Raw genomic sequence first — 20,418 nt, forward strand, 5'->3', positions numbered from 1 at the left:
TTTTGAATTGGAGTCTTGCTTGGCTACTCAGGCTGGAATGAGATGGCTGGCGCGATCTCAGCTCACCACCACAACCTCTGCCTCCTAGGTTCAAGTGATTCTCCTGGCTCAGCCCCTAGAGTAGCTGGGACTACAGGTGTGCACCACCATGCTTGGCTAATTTTTGTATTTTCAGTAGAGGCGAGGTTTCACTACTTTGGCCAGGCTGGTCTCAAACTCCTGACCTTGTGATCCACCCAACTCTGCCTCCCAAAGTGCTGGGATTACAGGCATGAGCCACCGTGCCCGGCCAATGTTGTTTTTTAACTTTATTCAACATCCCCATTGTTTTCTTCCTCAAGACCAACCTTTTTCCCCAATGAATGTAACATCTTTCCTTTTTATCTTCCACCATTGCCTTGACCCTAGACCCATAATTTTTAATATTTTTCCTTTCTTCACAAAGTATTACAATTTTGAAGTGCAATTTTTTTGAAACTGGAGGGGAAAAAATGGCCTCTAAAATTAGAAGTCTAGATTTCTGGGGCCAATGCACTTATGTAAACTGGAAACATAAATAAATAAAGTGACATTCCTATTCTCATGGTGCTTATGTTCTTGAGGGGAAAACAAACAAACAAAAAAAGTATGGATCAGATGGTGAAAGGTACCAAAGAGAAAAATAAAGCAGAGGAAAGGACCATAGAGTGAAAAGGTGCTAGCGTTAGCCAAGATCTCTGTGAAGATAAACCATGTGGGTACATAGCTAAAAATAAAGCCCTCCATGCAGTGGAATAGATAATGCAAATACCCTAAGAGAGGGTATGCTTACTATGTTTGAGGAACAGCAAGGGACTCGATAGCTGCATCAGAGGGACAGTTGGAGGAGGCATAGGGGATAGGGCATGTGACTTGAGAGGTAGCAGGAATAAAGGTGACAATGGGTCATTTTAGCAATACTTAGGGCTTTGATGGAGTGCAGTGTGCATTGGAGCATTTTGAGCAGGGAAGTGACTTAGGTTGCTCTGAGAAGCATAGACTGCAGTGGAGCAAAAAGGAAATGCAGAAAAACCATTAAGAAGACTGTCGCAATAATCCAGGTGAGACATGATGGTGCTTAGACCAGAGCGGCAGCGACAGAATTGTAGAGAAGTGATTGGATGCTGTGTGTATTATTTCAAAGTTACAGTTGTAAAATTTGCTGATGGATTGACTATAGGAAATAGAGAAATTAGAGGAACCAGTTACTCGGAGTGTTTTACTTGAGCAAATGAAAGAAGAAGGTTTCCTTTTCCTGAATGGGTAGGTATATAAAAAATAGATTTTTTGATGAGGGGTAGGGTGAGAAGAGTTTGTTTTACATATGTTAAGGTTGTGATTCTAGAGGAACATCACACTGGGGCTGCCAAATAGACACTCTGATATACATGTAGAATTAAAGAGGGAGGTCAGAGCAAAACCTACTAATTTGAGAGCCATCAGAAGAATATTGATGTTACTTAAGGCTGTGGCATTGGATGCGTAAATCTAGGGTGTGTGCACTGATTGCAAAGAGAAGCCAAAGGGCTGAGTCCTAAGGCATTCAAATTAAAGAGGTCAGGAAGATGGAGAGCATACAGAAAAGGTAAAAAAGAAGGAGCAGTCAGTAGGTAAGAGGTAAATCCAGAAGCAGTGGGACCCAGAGGCCAAGCAAAATAAAGGTTTCAAATAAGGAGTGGAGACATGGAGTTCTCAGAAGCAGCACCTTGGTGAGATGCCTTTAACAATTTTGATATTGTAATTGTGTTTCTCTTCCTTTTTGTGCTTAATGTAATCAAGAAAGGAAAATTATTCATCAAGTAATTCACAGGTCACATTTTTAAGAGTTCAAGTGGAGCCTAATTGAAAATATTTTTGCTGGGGAGTTAGGAAACTAAGTTATAGCCCTTGGTTTGGACAAGCCAGGTATCCTCTTGTGCACTTTTGGACTCACCATATAGATAGCTCTGCACTCGAAGACTGACGACATAGAAGTGGGTGATATCCAAGTTCCTAGTAGGTAACATAACGACTAATCTATCATAAGTGTCCAATAATGGCTGAGTAAATGAACGAAAAAATGTTCTTTCCAGCTCTAAGATTTTATTATTGGCATTACAACTCCCTTTCCTGTTAAGAAACATGGACAGGACTGGGGTGAAACCACATCAGCAATTGCAGCTCTTTTTCCTTTATTCCTCGTGGCTTGCCTGTAGAGACACTTAATTATTTATACTGCCTTTAGGAAGTGCAACTGGGCTCTGCTGCTGTGGATGCCGTGTCTGTTATTATTAGTCTCAGAGCTATTTCTTATTTCCTCCAGCACAATGAAGGTGGTGAAATAAGTAACAACACTTCCTTTTCCAAAGCCGCTGAAGTGCTCAGCTCAGCAGTAGTCAGACTCCTCCAGCATTTAATGAGAACTATGGAAGACCTAATTTCCTTTGTTGTCCTCAGTTCTCTTAACCTCAGATAATCAGATAAGCAGCAACACAAGAGGACCAGTGAGCTATTTCAATGGTTTCTCTCCAACATTTTTCTGTGCATGTGCAATCTGAGCATGCCTATGATTTTGTTTTGTTGTTGTTGGTTAGCCTTTTCTCAAAACTGACTATGCTGTAGCATTCTATTTCTTTTCTGAAAAAAAAAAAAAAAATTCAGCACCTGCTGGATATTTGTTGCTATAGGGCTAGGAATCTTCCTTTTGTTACTTCCTTCTTTCCTCTTTCCCTACCCTTTTTTTCTAAAACTTTTGTTCCACCATTTTCTTATTTTCTTTTGATCAGAATACCAATTTAAATTATGAAATACGCTAAGACCTCAAAATTGATTAATAAATATTTACTTCATGGTTCAATGCTATGCACAGTGTTTTCAAAAGTTAGACCACACAGTCCCTGTAATGGAGATAAATGTACTCCAGTTTAAAAGGAAATGTTGACATATCTGCTATTCAGTTGCAGTGATCATTATTTGATAAAACATTTAATTTACCCAGTATCTATTGAGAACAAAATTCCACATTGACACTAATTGTAAATGGTTGGCACTCTATAGGTTCACAGTTTCGTGAAAGAGGTTTACATATAAGTGTATTCTGTTTGCAAAGTTGACAGACACAAGTGTAGATGTGTAAAACAACGTGGGTAGTGAGAGTGAAAAATATGTTATCATAGTTAGATCTTGAGTTAGAATGTGAAGCAAGGACATAGTTTCAACAGGCAGGTATGAGCTTGTGAATTTTCAGGGATAGACTAGCTTAGAAAAATACCAGCGTGATAGGCCTATAGGGAAGGTTTTTGAAAAGACAGATCATTCATGAACACATGTGTTTGTAGCAAGTCCTGCATTGGCAAAAGTGAGCAAGGCCCAGAAGATGCAACATTCAGGCTGAGCAGTATGTACGGGAGTAAAGAGGAGTTGGTATTTCCTGAGCACTCACTGTGTGTTGTCATTATTTAAGACTAAGGAAAGTGATATGTGGGGTTTATGTGATTTAGCTAAAGTCACAAAGTTAGTGCTTGAGGCATAATTCAAACACAGCTTATTCTTTTTGTAAAGACTATAACTAAAAGTGTGTGTTTTAGCACTAAATGTATGTAACTAGTTATTTACAATGATTGACTTTTAGGAGCAAAAATAAGGAATTAGGTACAACCATACATACCTGTCTATGCACAGCAGATACTGAACTGAATTAACTATCTGGCCAGTTAAGGAACAAGCTTGATCACGCTCTATCTCCCTCAGTATCCTAGATCCAACTACCTGAAATCACCAGTGAATGAGATTTTTGAAGGCCTGTACTATTTACATAATTGAGATCTTGCTTTTAGTGAGAAAACACTGATATTAGTAGATTCAGTGTGTTCCATAAAAGCAGAGGTAGGCTCCAGTGCAGCCCTCGATTCTACGAGCCCTTATAAAGGTCAGGGAGGAGGAGAACAACCAGTATCAGGAGGCAGGCTGACCTGAAACAGAATGGAAGGCTGGGAGCTAAGGAGGATCTTCAGCAACTATTGTAAATGCTACTAGTGCTTGCGGTTTACCATGATTTGTTCCCTTTCGTATGGGTATAGGTAGGAAACACTGACTTCCAGAGATACAAGGATTAGGCTCCAAAGGCAACACTTAGCTGGAGTTTAGAGGCAAGAATTAAGTCTTAAACACAGGTGATAGAAAAGGAAATCATCAGATTAGGAAATGAAAAAACAAGTCTCTTGTTTGGTGAAGAATTCCTCAGTTGGAGAAAACAATCCCAAGAACTAGGAATCTAGAAATTAGGCCCAAAAGAGACTAATAGCTAAAGAAGGACTGATTTCAGTAATACCTAAAAACGAGGCCCCTGAAATCTCCATCTTAACTGATAGTGTTTGGTATAGGAACAGAGGACCACATGTCTTTAGCTGCAGGGATGAGAAAGAGCTAAGAACCCCACAGGGTCTGATATTAACAAAAAGAAAAATTTTTCTTAAGCATATTTTTGGCCAAGTTGATATTAGTGGTTTTGAAGATGAATGATTACTATTTACCATAACCCCATGCATGGGAGCTCCAATTTTAGCTCCAACATATAAGAGCTTCAAAGTTCTTACTCCCAAGCCTACAATAAGAAAAAGCTGAAAATTCTGAAAAACAACTTTTGTTTTGTGCTACTTATCAGAAAACTGAGGTCACAGGGAAAATTGCAACCTGAAATCTAGAGACAGGTACAATCAGAAAAATAAAGCAACACTGGAGCAGAATGTAATGGAGCTATATACCCTGTAAAGATACTGAAATTGCAATTTTAACAAACTGATGGAGGCTAACTGTGTAATAGCATGAGAGGGAGAGCCTTTGGGGGACCACAGTTTTAGAAAATCCCATACATGCATGGGCTCTATCTCAAGGAATCCTATCATATCCTCAAAGTAAAGATCCAAGAAAGACCCTTTCCTGACTGTGGCACAGAATGGGGAAGAATCAAAATTGTGAAACACACCCAGAGTGTTCTCCGTAACAAAGAGCTGCCTTCTAGAAGAAGAGAATGTGTAGAGACGTATTGCAGTTTAAGAAAAGGCATTTTTCTCAATTCAATCCACTCTTCTCTTCCTGTGTCACACATGAAGGGAAAAATATGGCCAACAGGTTTTGGGGGCTTCAAGGAAATAAAGTGGAAATGTTGCAGCTAGAAAGAAGGGGAGGAAATGAAACACATAGGAAGGTCTCAGCCCTGAGACACATGTCCAATAAACGACTGAGATATAATTAGAAGATTATAAACTGTGAGAAACTTTGGAATACCAAAAGGAAAAGAAAGACAGAACCAAACAGAAAAAAATATTTGAAGTAATAGTGCAAAGAGCTTTCCAAAATTAATGAAAGACATCAACTCACAGATACAAAAAGTTTAGAGAACCCCAGGTAATAATTGAAGTAATAATAGCAAAGAGCTTTCCAAAATTAAAGACAACAATGAAAGACAAATAACAAAGAGCTTTCCAAAAGTAATGATAGACACCAAATCACAGATACAGAAAATTTAGAGAACCCCAAGCATACTAAATACAAAAAGCAACAACAGCAGCAACAAAACAAACACCACCACCAATAACAAATATATACCCTTCTTATCATATTCATAATGCAGAAAATCAAAGTCAAGAGTATCATGCCGTCTGTGTGAAGAGACCACCAACAGGCTTTGTGTGAGCAATAAAGCTTTTTAATCACCTGGGTTCATGTGGGCTGAGTCTGAAAAGAGAGTCAGCAAAGAGAGTTAGGGGTGGGGCAGTTTTATAAGATTTGGGTAGGTAGTGGAAAATTACAGTCAAAGGGGATTGTTCTCTTGTGGGCAGAGGCAGAGGGTGGGGGTCACAAGGTGCTCAGCTGGGGGGGGGCGTTCCTGAGATTCATTGTGTAGGAGGAGGAATTTCACAAGCTAATGTCAACAGTTAAGGCAGGAATTGGTCATTTTCACTTCATTTGTGATTCTTCAGTTGCTTCAGGCCATCTGGATGTATACCTGCAGGCTTGGGCTCAGAGGCCTTACAAAGAGAACACCTTGAAAGAAGTCAGAGAAATTAAATACCTACTGATCAGGAATAGGAACAGGAATAGCAGACTTTTTGTCAAAAACAGTGCAAGCAAAAACAAAGTGGAGTGAAATATTTAAAGCGTTGAAAGGAAACAAACACCAGCCTAGAGTTCTATATCCAGTGAAAAGTATCCTTCCAAAGTTAAAGAGAAATAATAACTTTATCTGATAAAAGCTGAGTGCACTTGTAACCAGCAGATCTGCTGTGCATGACATTTAAAAGATCTTTGGAGGGGAACATCACACACTGGGGCCTGCTGGGGGGTGAGGGGCTAGGGGAGGGATAGCATTAGGAGAAATACCTAATGCAAATGATGAGTTGATGGGTGCAGTAAACCAACATGGCACAGGTGTTTCTATGTAACAAACCTGCACGTTATGCAATGTACCCTAGAACTTAAAGTATAATTATAATAATTATAATAATAATAATAATAATAATAATAAAAGATCTTTGAGCAGGAGAGAAATGAGGTCAGAAAATTGGACTTACATAAAGAAAGGCAGGGCATCAGAGAAAGAATAAATGAAGGTAAAATAAAATATTTCATTTTTTGGTTTTAATTGATATGAGAGGTAACTTTGTTTAAAGCAATAATAGTAACAATGCATTAGGTGATAATAACATAAATAAGTAAGAAATGAAGCAATTCACAAAGGACAGGAGGGAGGGATTGAGAATATTATTATGAGGCACTTGCATTACATGTGAGGTGATGTTATGTTATTTGAAGTTAAATTTAGATTAGTTAGAAATGTATATTGGAAACTTTAGGAAAAGTAGTATTTTGTTAGTACCATTACTGATATGCTGAAGGAAGTGATAAAATGGAAGTATATAAAATGCTCAATTAAAGCGAGATCAAAAGAAAAATAAAGGAAAAGATAAAGCACAACAAATAGGAAACAGTTACAAATATGATAGATATTAATGCAGCTATATCAATAATTACTTTAAATGTGGCTGGTCACATTACACCAATTGAAAGACATACATTGTCAGAGTGGATAAAAAAAGAACCACCACCCAATTATATGTGATCGACAAGAAACCCACTTTAAATATAAAGATTCATGTTAAAAGTAAATGGTTTGTATCATGGAGGAAAGGATGTTGAGTTTTATCAAATACTTTCTCTGCATCTGTTGAGATGATCAGATAGTTTTTGTCTTTAATTTTCTGTTTATGTGATGAATCATATGTATTGATTTTTGTAGGTTGAAGCATCCTTTCATCCCTGGAATAGAACCCACTTCATCATGAGTTTGATCTTGATTTTTTTGATATGCTGGTGGACTTGGTTGCTAGTATTTTGTTGAGAATTTTTGCATCTATGGTCATCAAGGATATTGATTTTCAATTTTTGTTGTTGTTGTTGTTGTTGTATCATTGTCTTGGATGATAGATACTGGCTTCCTAGAATGAATTAGGGGTAATTCCCTCTTCCTTAATTTTTTGAAATAGTTTCAGGAGGAGGTACCAGTTCTTCATTGTACATTTGATAGAACTTATGCTGTGAATACACCTGGTCCTGGGCTTTATTTTGTTGGGAGATTTTTATTACGGGTTCAATCTCAATACTATTTATTGGTCTGTTCAGGATTTCTATTTGCTCCTGGTTCAATCTTGGCATTTGTATGTTTCCAAGAATTTATCCATTTCTTTTAGGTTTTCTAGTTTGTGAATGTATAGTTGTGAATAAGAGTCTCTGATAATCTTTTGTATTTCTGTGATATATGTTGTAATGTTTTCTTTTTCATTTCTGATTGTGTTTATTTGGATTTTCTCTCTTCTTTTCTTGGTTAGTCCAGCTAGTGAGTTATCAATTTTATCTTTTTTTTTTTTTTTTGAGATAGAGTCTCGCTCTATCACCCAGGCTGGAATGCAGTGGCATGATCTCGGCTCACTGCAAGCTCCACCTCCAGGGTTCGTGCCGTTCTCCTGCCTCAGCCTCCCTAGTAGCTGAGACTACAGGCGCCTGCCACCACACTCAGCTAATTTTTTGTATTTTTAGTAGAGATGGGGTTTCACCATGTTAGCAAGGATGGTCTCGATCTCTTGACCTTGTGATCCACTCACTTTGGCCTTCCAAAGTGCTGAGATTACAGGTGTGAGCCACTGTGCCTGGCCAATTTTGTTTATCTTTTTAAAGAACCAACTATTGGTTTCACAAATCCTTGCATTATTTTCTTGGTCTCATTTTCATTTAGCTCTACTCTGATCTTTGTTATTTCTTTTCTACTGCTAGCTTTGGATTTGATTCATTTTTGTTTTTCTAGTTCCTTAAGGTGTGACATTAGGCTGTTAATTTGTAATCTTTCTGTATTTTTCATGTAGGCATCACAAAATGCTATAAACTTTTCACTTGGTACTGCTTTTGCTGTATCCTAAATATTCTGGTATGTTATGCTTTCATTTCATTCAATAATTAAAAATTATTTTAAGTTCCATATTAATTTCATCATTGACGCAATGGTCATTCAGGGCATGTTTTTAAATTTCAGTGTTTTTATATCATTTCTACAGTGCCTTTTGGTATTGCCTTCTAGGCCTAGAAGGAACATATCTCAACATAATAAAGGCCATACACAATAAACCGTCAGCCAACATCACACTGAATGGGTAAAAGTTGAAAGAATTCCCCCTAAAAACTAAGACAAGATAAGGACGTCCTTATCTTGTTTGGTCAATTTCATTACTCCCATTCAACATAGTCCTAGAAGTCCTAGCCAGAGCAATCAGATAAGGGAAAGAAATAAAAGGTAACCAAATTGGAAACAGAGAAAGTCAAATGATCTCTATTTGCTGACAATGTGATCTTACATTTAAAAAACCCTAGAGACTCCACCAAAATATCTTAGATTTGATTTTAAAAATTCAGTAAGTTTTCAGGATATAGAACCAACATACAAATATCAGTAGAATTTTTATACACCAATAACTATCAAGCTTAAAATCAAATAAAGAAGATAATTCTGTTTTTAACCACCACCACAACAACAAAAATATCTAGAAACCAAGATGGTTAAAGATCTCTACAAGGAAAAATACAAAACATTGATGAAGGAAATTGTAGATGACGCAAACGAATGGTAAAATATCCCATGCTTATGAAACGGAAGAATTGCTATTGTTAAATGATCATTGTGGCTTTGATTTGTATTTTTCTAGTGATCACTGATACTGAGCTTTTTAAAATATGCTTGTTGTCCACGTGTATGTCTTTTTTTGAGAAATTTCTGTTCATGCTCTTTGTCTGCTTTTTAATGGAGTTGTTTGTTTCTCTCTTGTAAATGTGTTAAAGTTCCTTATAGATGCTGGATATTTGATCTTTGTCAGATGCATAGCTTGCATATATTTTGTCTCATTCTGTAGGATGTCTGTGTACTCTGTTGATAGTTTGTTTTGCTGTGCAGATGCTCTTCAGTTTGATTAGATTCCACTTGTCAATTTTTGTTTTTGTTGCTACCGCTTTCAGTGTCTTTGCTGTGAAATCTTTGCCCATTCCTGTGTCCAGGATGGTATTGCCTAGGTTGTCTTCCAGGGTTTTTATATTTGGGTTTTACATTTCAGTCCCTTATTGCTTGTTTTTGTCAGCTTTGTTAAAGATCAGATGGTTGTGGATATGCGACCTTATTTCTGGGCTCTCTATTCTGTTCCATTGGTCTGCATACTTGTTTTTATACCAGTACCATGCTGTTTTGGCTACTGTAGTCTGTAGCCTTGTAGTGTAGTTTGAAGTCAGGTAACAGGATGTCTTCAGCTTTGTTTTTTTATTTTTCTTAGTTTTGCCTTGGCTATTTGGGCTCTTTTTTGGTTTCATGTAAATTGTAAAATATCTTTTTCTACTTCTGTGAAGAATATCATTGGTAGTTTGATAGGAATAGCATTGAATCTGTACATTATTTTGGGTAATATGCTATTTTAGTAATATTGATCCTTTAAACTATTGTGGAAATCAGTACATTGATTCCTCAAAGAGCTAAAAGAAGAACTACCATTTGACCCAGCAATCCCAGTCCTGGATATATACCCAGAGAAATATAAATCATTCTACCATAAAGACACAGGTGTGAAAATGTTCATTGCAGCAGTATTCACATTATCAAAGACATGGAATCAACCTAAATGTTCATCAGTGACAAGTTGGATAAAGAAAATGTGGTACATATACTTCATGGAATACCATGCAGCCATAAAAAAGAATGACATCATGTCTTTTGTGGGAACATGGTTATTATCCTTAGCAAACTAATACAAGAACAGAAAACCAGATACTGCATGTTCTCACTTATGAGTGAGAGCGAAATGATAAGAACTTATCAACACAAAGAAGGAAACAACAGACACTGGAGTCTATTTGAGAGGGGAGGGTGGGAGGTAGAAGAGGAACAGAAAATATAATTAATGGGTACTGGACTTAATACCTGGGTGAAAAAATAATATGTGCAACAAATCCCAGAGATACATGTTTACCTATGTAACAAACCTTCACATGTACCCCCAAACCTAAAATAAAAGTTAAAAAAAAACTAAAATGATCATATTGTCTCAAACATCTACAGATTCAATGTCATCTATACAAAAATACAAACATCGGTTTTTACAGAATTAGAAGAAAAGAATTCTAAAATTTGTGTAAAACTAAAAGGAGCCTGAAGAGCCAAAGCATTCATAAGCAAAAAGAACAAAGCTGAAGGCATCACATTACCTGACTTCAAATTATAGTAGAAGGCAATAGTAACCAAAACAGCATGGTACTTGTGTAAAAATAGACACATAGATCAATGGAACAGAATAGAGAACCCAGAAATAAAACCAGATATCTACAGGCAACTGATTTTTGACAAAGTTAACAAAAATATACACTGGGGAAAGGACATTTTTTTCAATAAATCGTAGGAAAATTGGATTGCCATATGCAGAATAATAAAAATGGATTCCTATCTTTTACGAAACACAAAAACCAACCCAAGATGTATTAAAGACTTAAATTTGAGACCCAAGACTAGAAAAGTACTAGAAGAACACCAAGGGAAAACTCTTCTGGATATTGATCTAAGAAAAGAATTCATGACTAAGACCTCAAAAGCACAAACAACAAAAACAAAAATAGACAAATGGAACTTGACTTTATTAAACTAAAAAGCTTCTGTACAGCAGAAGAAATAATGAACAGAGTGAACAGATAGCCAGCAGAATGGGCGAAAATATTCGCAAACTATGCATCCAATGTGGGACTAATATCTAGAATTTACAAGGAACTCAAACAACTCCAGCAACAACAGCAACAAAATAGCCCCAATTAAAAGTGGACAAAGGCCATAAATATATATTTTTTAAAAGAAAACAAATGATCAACAAGCAAATGAAAAAATTCTTGACATCATTAATCATAATGTAAAGGCAAAGTGAAACCACGATGAGATATCACTTTACACCAGTGAAAAGAGCTGTTACTAAGAAGTCAAAAATAACCTTAGTGAGGTTGCAAAGAAAAGGGTTGGTGGTAATGTAAATTAGTGCAACTTCTAAAGAAAACAGTATGGAGAGTTCTCAAAGAACTAAAAATACAACTAGCATGTAACAGCAATCCCACTACTTGGTAACTACTCAAAGGAAAAGAAATAATTACATAAAATAGATACCTGTTCTTGTATATTTATCGCTGTGCTGTTCACAATAGCAAAGATATGGAATCATGTGTCCACTGATGGATGACTGGATAAAGAAAATATTGTGTATATATATGCAATGGAATACTATTCAGCCATATAAAAGAGTGAGATAATGCATTTTGCAGCAAAATGGATGGAACTGGAAGCCATTGTCTTAAGGCAAACAACTCAGAAACAGAAAGTCAAAGTCTGCATGTTCTTACTTGTAAGCAGGAGCTAAATGATGTGTATACATGGACAAAAGAGTGTGGAATGATAGACGTTGGAAACTCAGAAGGCTAGGGCTTGAAAGGAGGAAGGGAGATAATAAATTACTTATCAGTACAATGTACATTATTTAGGTGATGGGTACACTAAAAGTCAAGACTTCAGGACTATGCAATATATTCATATAACAAAATTATACATGTACCCCTTAAATTTATAGAAATAAACTTTTATTAAAAGGATGTTTATTATCTCATTGATTGGGAGAAAACATGTGCATATTATATACCTGAGAAGGGATTTGTATCTACAATACGTACAGAGCTCTTACAAATAAGCAATAAAATAAAATATAACTCTTTTACACTTGTAAAACTGTCTATATAATGAATACCTGAAAATAGAATTCATAGAAATACAAGTTTGTAGATTTTTCATTTTGATAGGTGATACAGTTTGTGTATTCATCCCCACTCAAATCTCATGTTGAATAGTAATCCTCAATTCTGGAACTGGGGCCTAATGGGAGGTGTTCGGTTCATAGGGGCAGATCCTTCACAAATGGCTTGGGCCATAGTAAGCCAGCTCTTGCTGTGAGTTCTCCTGAGATTTTGTTGTTTATGTGGCACCTCCCCCCCAACTCTCCCTCTTGCTCTTGCTTTTGCTGTGTGATGTGTCTGCTCCCCTTTCACCTTGTGCCATGATTGTAAGCTTCTGAGGTCACCCCAAAAGCTGAGCAGATATCACCACTATGCTTCCTGTAAAACCTGTAGAACCATGAACCAATTAAACCTTCTTTCTTTATAAATTACCCAGTCTCAGTTATTTCTTTACAGCAATGCAAGAACAACCTAATGAAGAAAATTGCTACCAAGAGGGGGGCATTTCTATAAATATTTCTGAAAATGTGCAAGTAATTTTGGAACCGGGAAAAAGACAGAGGTTGGAAGAGTTTGGAGGGTTCAGAAGAAGACAGAAAGATGAGGGAAAGTCTGAAACTTCTGAGAGACTAGTTAAATGGTTGTGACCAAACTGCTGATAGTTAGTGAGGTCTCAGATGGAAATGAAAAATATATTGGGAACCGGAGCAAAGATCATGCCTGTTATGCCTTAGCAAAGAACTTGGCTGCATTCTGTTCATGCCCTGAGGATCTGTGGAAGTTTGAACTAAACAGTGATTATTTAGAGTATCTGGCAGAGGAAATGTCTAAGCAGGAAAGAGTTCAAGATGTTGCCTGGCTGCTTCTAATGAGCTACACTCATATACGGGAGCAGAAAAATGACTTAAAGTTGGAAGTTGCATTTAAAAGGGAAGCAGAGCATAAAAGTTTGGAAAGTTTGCAGCCTGGCCATGTGGCAGAAGAAGAAAAAGCTTTTTGGAAAAGGAATTCAAACATGCTGTGGAACAATCACTTGCTAGAGAAATTTGCATAACTAAAAGAAAGCCAAGTGCTAATATCCAAGACAATCGTGGAAATGACTTCAAAGGCATTTTAGGAACCTTCACAGCAGCCCCTCCCATCACAGGCCCAGAGACTTTGAAGGGAAGAATGGTTTCCTGGGCGTGGCTTAGGGCCCCTGCTGCCCTGCACAGCCTTGGAACACTGCTTCCGAGATCCCAGGCATTCCAGCTTCAGTTGGAGCTCAAAGGGCCCAGGTACACCTAGAGCTGTCACTTTGGAAAATTCAAGCCATAAGCCTTTGCAACTTCCATGTGTTATTAACCCTGGGTGTGCAGAGTGCATGAATTAAGGAGACTTGACCTCGACCTAGATTTCAGAGGATGTATGAGAAACCCTGGGTGCCCAGGCAGAAGCATGGTGAAGCCACACAGAGAACCTCTAATGGGACAATGCAGAGGGAAAATGTGGGTTTAGAGCCCCCACACAGCATCCCCCCAGGTACTGCCTATTGGAGCTGTAGGAAAGAATCACAGAATGATAGATCCACTGGCAGCTTGCACCCTGCACCTGGAAAAGCCTCATGCACTCAATAACCTGTGAGAGCAGCCACAGGGGCTAAACCTTGCAAAGCCACAGGGATGGAGCTGCCCCTTGCACCAGTGTGCCCTGGATGTGGGACATGGAGTCAAAGAAAATTATTTTGGCTCTTTAAGATTAATGACTGCCATGGTAGGTTTTGAACTCATGTGGGGCCTGCAGCCCTTTATTTTGACTGATTTCTCCCTTTTGGAATGGCAATGTTTACCCTATACTACCTATACCACCATTTTATCTTAGAAGTAAAGAACTTGTTTTTGGTTTTACAGGCTCATAGATGGAAGGGACTTGCCTTATCTCAGATGAGACTTGGGACTTTGGACTTTTGAATTAACATTAAAACAAGTTAGGCCGGGCTCAGTGGCTCACGCCTGTAATCCCAGCACTTTGGGAGGCCGAGGTGAGCGGATCACGAGGTCAGGAGATCGAGACCATCCTGGCTAACACAGTGAAACCTCATCTCTACTAAAAATACAAAAAAAATTGGCCGGGCATGGTGGCGGGCGCCTGTGGTCCCAGCTACTCGGGAGGCTGAGGCAGGAGAATGGTATGAACCCAGGAGGCAGAGCTTGCAGTGAGCCGAGATCGTGCCACTGTTCTCCAGCCTGGGTGAGAGCGAGACTCCATCTCAAAAAAAAAAACCAAAAAAACATTAAAACAAGTTAAGACTTTAAAGAACTATTGGGAAGGCATGACGGTATTTTTCAATACGAGAAGAACATGCGATCTGGGAGGGGCCAGAGATGAAATTATATCATTTGTATATTTATCTCCACTCAGATTTCATGTTGAAATGCAATTCTTAATGTTGGAGGTAGACCTAGTGAGAGGTATTTGGATCATGAGGATTTGGATCATGAGAGTTCACATGTGACCAGGTCATTTAAACAAATGTGTGTTGCACCTCCCCGCTAAGTCACTGTCTTTTGCTCCTGCATTTGCCATGTGATGTGTCTTCTCCCTACTTTGCTTTCCACCCTGAATAAAAGCTTCCAGAAGCCAAGCACACGCCAGCACCATGCTTTCTGTACAGCCTGCAGAAACATGAGTCAATTAAACCTCTTTTCTTTACAAATTACTCAGTCTCAGGTATTTCTTTGTAGCAAGCAAGAATGGCCTAATTCAATAGACCTAACATATAGCCTTCCCAAGGTGGTGTACCAACTTGCTTTCCCAGAAAAAGCATAGAAGAGATAGAATAAGCATTTTCAAAATATTGTCCTTCTCTGTCATGAGGCAGAGGGTAAGAATTTCATTAAAGAGTTGTATAGTATGTTCTTCCCTGTGCATAGGATTAACCTTTTTTTTTTTGTACCTCTGTGCCAAGCTAATGGCTACTCATTGTTAGTTTGAGCATCCGATAGATTTAGTTTTTTGTACTTTTTTTTGGGACTTTACTCTCATGACCATTGCCAGTACACCCCCCCGAATACTCTCATAACATGCAGGGGAAAGAAAGCTGACTGGTTCAACCTATATAACGTAAATGATAAACAGATTTATCCACCACAAAAACATTGAATGTAAAATAACTATCTTATTTCCATTCTAAATGTGGAGAAAGTGAGATTTAGAAATATTATGACATAATGGAGGATACCTTCTAGTTAGTTAAGAAAAAGTTAAAGCCAAATCCATATTCTTTAACTTTTTTCCAATGACAATACTTTATCCCTGGTATTGATACCCTAAGGCTATGTTTCTGACCATAGTAATAATGGCGTCAATAATTACAGCTAACATTTATTGGAGTACTTAATATGTGTAAGATAAGTACTCAAATACATTTGAAGTATACTATGTGAAGTTACACTGGGAAGTAAGTAATATTATTCTTATTTTGAGGTTGAGAAAATTGTGGAATAATGGTCAAATGATGAAATGACAAAATTATAGAAATGGAGAACAGAATAGTAATTACCAGGGGTTCAGAAGGGTTGAGAGCTAAAGGGAAGTAGATGTGGCTATTTGAAGACCACATGAGTAATTCTTGTATTATGGAAATGTTCTACATCTTGACTGTACCAGTGCCAATATTCCACTTGTAATTTTGCACTACAGTTTTATAACATGCTACCAGAAGTTGAAACTGGATAAATAAATACATGGGATTTCTCTATATTATTTATTTCAACTTCATGTGACTCAACAGTTATCTCAAAATGTTTAATTTAAAAATGTGAGAGGAATAATGTCACACAATAGCAGAGTAGAAAATTTTATGATGCAATGGAGAAATTGATTCCTCCCCCAAATAAATCACTGAGCTGAAAATAGTGATTTGGATCAATTTCACTGGAGTTCTGGAACCTGATCTAACACTTATAGCAGCCAGAGCAGTGCTCAATGGAGGGAAAGGTTGCTGATCACATATAAGTGTCCAGCGTGCTCGTGCTAGAACCCACAATCATCTCCCATTTCTTAGCCCCTTCAAGGTTGTGGGGTTAGCATCCCATATTTTGGAGTCGCTGTCTGGTGCCAGGACAGGCAGTGGAGACCTTCTCCTCTAAACATTTGGAGTTGTGTGTTTAGGTTGGTCTGGCACCACTTCCCTGAGGAACCTGCCCAAATGCTTGCCTTGGTTTTGGTCCTCTCAGCTGAAGCAGAATTCCTGAGAAGTATCTGTCAGATTTAAGGAGACAGCATCTTTTTAATGTTCTTTCTCATCTTGGAGTCAGACATTTAAAGAACTGCTTGTCAGGATGATCACAAATATAACAGAACAGAAACTTCAGTGGCCAAACACACCAAGGAATGCATGCTTTGCAAAAATTGTTTAGAAGAGTTACATAACTGAATTTAAAGTTAAAACTACAATATTTTTACAAGAAAGCATAAGAAAAAATCGTCATGACCTTAGATTTGGTAATGGTCTCTAAGTATGGTAATAAAACTACAAGTAATTTAAAAATGAATAAATTAGGCCGGGCGCGGTGGCTCAAGCCTGTAATCCCAGCACTTTGGGAGGCCGAGACGGGCGATCGAGACCATCCTGGCTAACATGGTGAAACCCCGTCTCTACTAAAAAATACAAAAAAAAACTAGCCAGGCGAGGTGGTGGGCGCCTGTAGTCCCAGCTACTTGGGAGGCTGAGGCAGGAGAATGGCGTAAACCCGGGAGGCGGAGCTTGCAGTGAGCTGAGATCCGGCCACTGCACTCCAGCCCGGGGGGCCACAGAGCAAGACTCCGTCTCAAAAAAAAAAAAAAAAAAAGGCCGGGCGCGGTGGCTCAAGCCTGTAATCCCAGCACTTTGGGAGGCCGAGACGGGCGGATCACGAGGTCAGGAGATCGAGACCATCCTGGCTAACACGGTGAAACCCCGTCTCTACTAAAAAATACAGAAAACTATCCGGGCGACGTGGCGGGCGCCTGTAGTCCCAGCTACTCGGGAGGCTGAGGCAGGAGAATGGCATAAACTCGGAAGGCGGAGCTTGCAGTGAGCTGAGATCTGGCCACTGCACTCCAGTCCGGGCGACAGAGCGAGACTCCGCCTCAAAAAAAAAAAAAATTAATAAATTAGATTTCATCAAAATTTTTAAAAATTAGCATTGACACTTGGTAATGATAAAGCACTATCAAGAAAACCAACAGAATGACAGAAAAAACATATATCTAAAAAGAAACTCATATCCAGAATATGTACAGAATTCCTACAACTCAATAACAAAAGAAACGACTCAATTAAAAAGTGAGCAAAAGACTTGAATAGACAGTTTTTCCAAAGAAGATACACAAATGATCAATAATCACATAAAAAAAAAATGTTCAACATCATTAGTCATTGGAAAAATCCAAATCAAAGCCACAGTGAGATACCACCACTACACTAGCCTGTTAATCAAAGACAAGTGGGGGAAATAGTTTGCATCTTTTGATAAGAGAAGCTTCAAAGTCACATTGAAAAGTGGTGGGGAACACGAATAAAAGTAGAGATTACTGGACGTTTCTTGCAGTCTCTTAGGTTGTAAAAGCCCTACAATAAGGGACTGAATAAATGAATAATGCAAATATTGAAATAATAAACAGTAATTGTAATTTTAAAGAATATTTAATAAAATGAGAAAACAAGAATTTAATAATTAATACTAAATATATTAAAATAAATATATTAAAATATATAAATATTAAATAATGTGGAAAATATTAAACTCTATACACATATATATGTTGATGAATATATACACATTTATTTTCTATATTTGCTAAATGATAAATTTATTCCTCTTGAAACTTAGGGAAAAGTCAGCTTTCTTAACATTAAAAAAATGTACTTGTGTTTCTTTTATCCATATATTCTCGAACTTGCTTGAACTTTGGAGGCAAGTTTATGAAGATCAAAAATTTTAATATGGCCTTTGTGTTATCTCTTACATGACTGACAATAAATATTAGTAATCCGGGATTAATTTAGATCCTACTATACTGGAACTGCTGAAAAGACAATAACAATTATCTCTGGCATTCTATAATCCATCTTTATCTCAACCTTTATCTTTTAATCTAGATATCCTCTGCTGGAAGCAAAAAGCTTAAATAACTAGGGCAACAAATCAAGACCAATGTACTTTCTTGAATTTAATGGCTAGCAAGAGAAGAAAAGCATTACATTCTACCTGAAGTTTATTTTTTATTGTTTACTCTTAGAGTTCACTTCTCAAATCATGCTTTATCTCATCCCTTCTGTAAATATTCACTGAAAGAGTTTTCACATTCCCTGTTTTTGAAGAGTTGAGAATTCAGTGGAAAGACATCTAAGTGAACAAACATAACATTTTTTGTTGTATCTGTTCGTCTGCTATAATAGAAGGCAGTAGATAGTACCATATGAAACCCTCTGACTCTAACATATTTTTCATTTTGTGGAGGAGGGAGGTGTTGGAGGTAGTTTAAGAAGGTTGATTTTTAAGAATACGGATTTGAATTTATTCTTTCACCAAATATTTATAGTCCACCTATTTTGTGCTAGCTAAGTGTGCCTAAACTGTATTAGATACTTCAAGTAGAGCAGTGGAAAAAAACTCCTCTTATTCTAGGCACATCCTATGTGAGGAAAAAAAAACCATAATGAAATAAATACATACCACTGAAAGGAGTAATAAGTGCTATGGAGAAAATAAGTGAGAGAAGAGCTGAGAGAAGACCTGGAAAGTGTGACAGGCAGAGAACAGTACCTGGGGTGATTCTGGGACATCCTTCTGCCCATCATCCTTCTACCTCCAATGCTTTGAAGATACAAGTTCACCCTTCAGTAATCTCTCATCAGGTGACTGGACTGGAGTACTCATATTACTCTCCTTCTCTTGGAATCAAAGTTGCTTAAGACAACATGATCTTTCTCATACGTGCTTGCCAACTCACCATAAGCTCAGGGTTGCTGCTTAAAAATCTACATAGACCAAGTAGATCACACCAATGAATGAGCTGAGTCAAGTATAAGATCTTAGAGGGGTTGTGAGGCCTAAAGTGTAATGGATAGTGTCTGTTTCCGTTAAACAAATTCAAATAAAATTTTTCAGAAATCACTCATTTTGGGGACAGCAGGTTTTTATTCCTTCTGTAAGAAGACCCTCACTCTAGGTGACTTAATGAGGCCCATGTCAAATTGCCAAGGGCAAGTGATATTTTAAATCAGCAAATACAAATTATGTTTGCTGGGGTCAGTTGACTCATTCTTTTGTTAATGCAGTTGAGAATTTAAGAGATTAGCAGTGTGTGGATACTAAGAAATAATCTCCATTCAAATAACTCTGCAGTAAACATTTGCTTTTGTTTCCTCACTTTTCTCTTGATTTTTCTTTGGGGAAACAATTTTTCACCATTTTGGCAGCCTGAATGGGGCCACCCATCAAGTTTACTCCCATCCCTAAATCCTAACTCCCACCCAACAAACACTGTTCCCAGGCAAGGAGTGGCCATAGATATTATCCAAGTCTAAACTGATGCTAGCGCTCTTGATCTTAAGGCATTTTCCCTTTCTTTTTTCACTGTGGTAAAATATGTATAACATATTTATCATGTTAACTATTTATCAGTGTTTGATTTGGTGGTATTAAATACATTTACAGTGTTGGGTAACCATTGCCACTATCTATAATCAAAACATGTTTATCATCCCTAACATAAACCCTTTATTCATTAAATAATAACTCTGCATTCCTCACTGTCTCCAGATCCTGGTAACCTCTATTATACTTTCTGTCTCTATGAAATATGTCTACTCTAGGTACCCTATATAAGTGGAATCATACAATATTCATCCTTTTGCGTCTAGCTTATTTCACTTAGCGCAATGTTTTCAGGGTTCATGAATTTGTAACCTATATTAAAATGTTATTTCTTCTCATGGCTGAATAACATTCCATAGTGTGTATATAGCACATTTCACTTATCTATTTATTTGTTGATGAACACTTGGGTAGTTTCTACCTTTTGGCTTATTGTGAATAATGATGCTAT

The sequence above is a fragment of the Rhinopithecus roxellana genome, chromosome 9, assembly GCF_007565055.1.
Source record: "Rhinopithecus roxellana isolate Shanxi Qingling chromosome 9, ASM756505v1, whole genome shotgun sequence".
In the NCBI taxonomy this organism is placed as follows: Eukaryota; Metazoa; Chordata; class Mammalia; order Primates; family Cercopithecidae; genus Rhinopithecus; species Rhinopithecus roxellana.